The following is a 5,381-nucleotide window of genomic DNA, read 5'->3' on the forward strand; positions in this document are numbered from 1 at the left end:
AATACCTTTTTGAAATTTTCCCAATTTATCACCTCCCCTCTAGCTTCCATCATAGCTTGAGCACCTTTCCACCAGAAACTAGCCTCACCCACCAACATATAAACAGCATAAACTAGCTTCCTCTCCTCGGGGCATTGCATCACCATGAAAATTTTCTCCATCTCCTCAATCCACTGGTCAGCAACTTCAGGTCCATCAACACCTGTAAATTGAGTAGGATTCCCTTTTCTGAACTCTGACAAGCCCCTATACTCATTAGGTACCTCAGCCCTAGCTGCTTCAGCTGCAGCCTGGTTGGTCTCCATCTGAGCCAACAAAGTATTCTGTTGTCCAATAGCAGCAGCAATTTGCTCCATAGCTTGAGCAATCTGTTGCGCATCCACGCCTGAAGAAGGATTAGAATTGTTTCCCCTACCAACCATCCTAATCAAGATAAAAGATCAAGGAACCCATGAGTTTACACCAAAACACATAAATAATTCCTTTCCAAAATCTATTTCCTCACAATAGAAACATAACAAGACCATTTCCCACAAATCCTAAAGAGACTCGACCAGCTCTGATACCAAAACTGTAACGACCCACCCTAGGCCGTCACATCAAAACCAACTAAAATAAAATGATATAAAATAGAGAAAATAGAGCAAAAGCCAGCTACGCTAGAGTGTAAAATTTGTCTTCATAATATCAAACATAATTATATCAGAGTCAGTCTTAGTAAAATTATACAGTAATCCCATAATAACATCATATAAGACACCCTAGGTGCTGGTCAAGCTCTAAGCCTAGCTACTTCTCAAAGCAGCTACCAAAGACTTCTTGCTATCCCAAAGCCTCACACCTGATCTGCTCCCCCACAAAGTGAGATCATCACAGTCCAAACCACATGGAAACATAAGGGTTAGCTTGTATAAAAACCAACCATAGTACAATAAAATGAAATATCATTAAACTAGATATTCATCAACAATACATATCCATACCAAGGAAATGAACATTAAAATAGTTATTTCCATGCCAAATATAAACCAATCCAGAATCTAAGGTATACACATCCATACCAATGTATACATATTTAATAAAGAAATCCATAACCAATGTATACAATCCATACCATATGTATACATATTCCACATCCAAAAACAAAGTCACACCACTGTATAATCCATGATGTAACCAACACATCCAAACCAAATGTTGGCCTCAACACCATCCAAACCAAGTGTTGATACGGTGAAACATGTCAGCAACCCATGTCCCACGCCTAACCTCTCATGGAAAATATACAGTTGGATTTACGTCGTCACGTAACTCTGGTGGAGCCACCTCATCCATCGGTATGACTCGGCCCAGACCCATATCGGTAGCAAATAGAATACTTAGAGGAGTACTTCAGAATTCACCTAACATCTGAAGTGGTTTATTATATAATCCTTGGAAAAGTTCCTTATTGGAATCCTCACCATGGGATTCACAAATTTTATAGTTTTCCAAAGATTATATCCTGATCTCACCAAGAGATCTTCCATACCATAACCTTACTCCTCTGAGTTCTATTAGCTTTTCCAAACCACATGCACATAGCATATTTCATAATTACATACAACTTTTCCATAACCATGCCAAATCATTCACTAGAACAATCATATCTAGAGTTCTAGACCTCCTTTTTGGGTGATTCCAATGCCATTAGAAAGCTAACATCTAAGGCTACAACTTTCATGACAAAATCAAAATACTCATGAAAAGTACTATTCATGTGAATAGTAATAGTACTATGCACATGAACAGTAATTTCTGAAATCAATTCGTGACTGAATAGTAAACTCAAATTGAATGAATAGTAAATTCAAATTGAATGAATAGTAAATTGAATGAATAGTAAATTATGCAATCAGACGGAATTCATATGAATAGTACTATTCATGTGAATAGTAACTTTCACGACAGAAAACTTGAAAACCATGAAAATTCCTTCCAATTCATGAATCCAATCCAAATTACACGAAATTGAACCATTATAAAGCATAAACAATATCCAGAAACAACATTTTAAGCAATAAAATCAAGTTTTAACCATTAATTCATGCAAATCATGAAGAAATCATGAAAACCCTATCAAACCCCTTTTTCCTCAATCCATCCTTAATCAAGCTTAAATCATGAAATTAATATGATATTTCAAACCCATACATACTAGATTAAGTCTTATAAGTACTACCCTTACCTCAGAAACTTCAGAAATGCAAGATTTGGACAAACCCCCAAATTCCCAATTCAAACTTCAATCTCAATTTTCAAGGCTTTAGAGGCCAAATCTCCTGAAACTCCAGTTGTGAAGATTGATCCTGGCTTGATAAGCTTCCCAAATATGTCCTCAGCTTCCCTCCGGACCAGAGCCTTTCTCTCTCTACTTTCTCTCTCTAAAAACTGTCTCTGTCTGACAAATGAAATCCTCCGGTCCTAAGTCCCTATATATAGCCATTTTTCAAAATTTCCAAATTTCACCCTTAGCACCTATTCACCTCAAATATCCTATTCCTTGAAGTATTTCAACTCCCTAAGCTCTGAAACAACCTCAAATTCACTCAGAAAGACCAGATTTATCTTATGTTCCTATCCTTCGATCTCCTACCCATCTTATTCCTTTCCATGCAATACTCACAACTCACCACCATATGAAATGCAACATGTGTCAACACACAAACAAATATCACTTTCAGATATAGATGCTTGGAATAATGAGTTGCATGCCATAATACTTCACTTAACCAAGATGAGGAGGAAGGTGATCAGTCTTCTTCCCTCTTAATACTGGTTCAGTATAATGGTGTACAATGCATCATTCACCAAATTCATGCACACACATGCCTATACAAACTATCAAAACATCAACCTCTCATGTCATACTATAAAATCACTATCATGCTTAAATAACTAATCAAAATCACATTAACATACAACATGCATAGAAGTAAGTACATTCCAAATCCACATAAATAACATATACATACATACATATATACTAAATAACTTAGTATTTTCCATGGTGTTACAAATGTAACAGCCCAAGCAACCCGCATGTGGATATTGTCCGCTTTGGCCGCAGCCCTCACGGTTTTGCTTCTGGCAATGACACGCATGCCACCCCAAAACGCGTCCACACAAGGAAGGTATCCACACCCATATATATGGCATGCTTCGTTCTCCTTCCTAACCGATGTGGGACTATATCCACCCCCCCTCAAGGGAGTCCAGCGCCCTCGCTGGCACACCGGCCCGGGTCCCGGCTCTGATACCAAATGTAACAGCCCAAGCAACCCGCATGTGGATATTGTCCGCTTTGACCGCAGCCCTCACGGTTTTGCTTCTGGCAATGACACGCATGCCACCCCAAAACGCGTCCACACAAGGAAGGTATCCACACCCATATATATGGCATGCTTCGTTCTCCTTCCTAACCGATGTGGGACTATATCAATCATATCTAGAGTTCTAGACCTCCTTTTTGGGTGATTCCAATGCCATTAGAAAGCTAACATCTAAGGCTACAACTTTCATGACAAAATCAAAATACTCTGAACATCTCTTGTAGTAGTAGTCCCGGCTCTGATACCAAATGTAACAGCCCAAGCAACCCGCATGTGGATATTGTCCGCTTTGGCCGCAGCCCTCACGATTTTGCTTCTGGCAATGACACGCATGCCACCCCAAAACGCGTCCACCAAGGCAAGTCCTGCCAACCCCATCAGAGTAGCGCAGCAACCCCACATGGCCAGATATTGTCCCACAATGGGTTTTGTTCTAGGCAATGCCCTCATGGCATCCCTAAACGCGTCTACACAAGGAAGGTATCCACACCCATATATATGGCATGCTTCGTTCTCCTTCCTAACCGATGTGGGACTATATCCACCCCCCCTCAAGGGAGTCCAGCGCCCTCGCTGGCACACCGGCCCGGGTCCCGGCTCTGATACCAAATGTAACAGCCCAAGCAACCCGCATGTGGATATTGTCCCACAATGGGTTTTGTTCTAGGCAATGCCCTCATGGATATAGTCCCACATCGGTTAGGAAGGAGAACAAAACATGCCATATATATGGGTGTGGATACCTTCCTTGTGTGGACGCGTTTTGGGGTGGCATGCGTGTCATTGCCAGAAGCAAAACCGTGAGGGCTGCGGCCAAAGCGGACAATATCCACATGCGGGTTGCTTGGGCTGTTACATTTGGTATCAGAGCCGGGACCCGGGCCGGTGTGCCAGCGAGGGCGCTGGACTCCCTTGAGGGGGGGTGGATATAGTCCCACATCGGTTAGGAAGGAGAACGAAGCATGCCATATATATGGGTGTGGATACCTTCCTTGTGTGGACGCGTTTTGGGGTGGCATGCGTGTCATTGCCAGAAGCAAAACCGTGAGGGCTGCGGCCAAAGCGGACAATATCCACATGCGGGTTGCTTGGGCTGTTACAGCGTCGGCCTCTCTCTGCCTTCGGATAGCGGCCATTTCCTCTCGTAAAGCACGCAAGTCATCTTGGAGGTCAGGTTGGTCTCGGTTAGTGTTCGGCCGGACCTCTTGTATCACAGGTTCTGGTTCGGTTTGAGGCATTCTATACGGGTAGCGCTCTTGGTTGGTCATGACGGGGTTGCTATCGGGATTAGGAATCAGTTGAGTTGCTGATGATTGTCCTTTGCGGGTTACTACCATGTCTTGGTCTCAATCGTAGAGTTCGGAAGGGGCTGAAAAAGTCTTCTCGGCCCCACGGTGGGCGCCAAATGTTCCTGTGTTAGGATACACACTTCACTTATCCTAGTTGTAGCGGGTCTGATCCTGGGTCTCGGTCTTCTCGTTCCTATCCGGGTAGTCCGATGTGAGGGGGGGTGTGCCTGCAAAGACACTCTAACGCTCAAGTAAGTGCTCGGCCTAATAAATGCAGTAGTTGAAAGTTAGTTACGTACCTCGAAGGTGGTCTATTTATAGTGTTTCTTATTGGGCCGTGATTAGGAGCTGGGCCCCGGAAAATTAGAGGGCTAATCCGGCTTATTCCTTTAATTAATCCTTTCGTAATCATACTGGTGGAGTCCCGGGGCTCGGCCGACTAGACCGACCCTTTTTGCTTGGTAAGTGGTCGGTGTGTTCGGGTAGTGGTTTCGGTTTGCATTGGGTTCGGGTGTTCGGTGGGATCGGTCGGGTTGGCTTCGGTCCCATACGGTATATAAACAAAACTCAAGCCTGTTTAGATAAATTCTAGAAGCATTTATAGGAGAAAAAACACCACAATTCTGATAAACCCATTATGAAAGTATATAGAAGGAGGGGTAAAAGGGCGACGATAAAGGTAATAAGGGGTATGGCAAAGTTTTTGAGGGGTCATGATTGG

The sequence above is a fragment of the Cajanus cajan genome, chromosome 2, assembly GCF_000230855.2.
Source record: "Cajanus cajan strain Asha chromosome 2, NIPB_CcT2T_4, whole genome shotgun sequence".
Classification (NCBI taxonomy): Eukaryota; Viridiplantae; Streptophyta; class Magnoliopsida; order Fabales; family Fabaceae; genus Cajanus; species Cajanus cajan.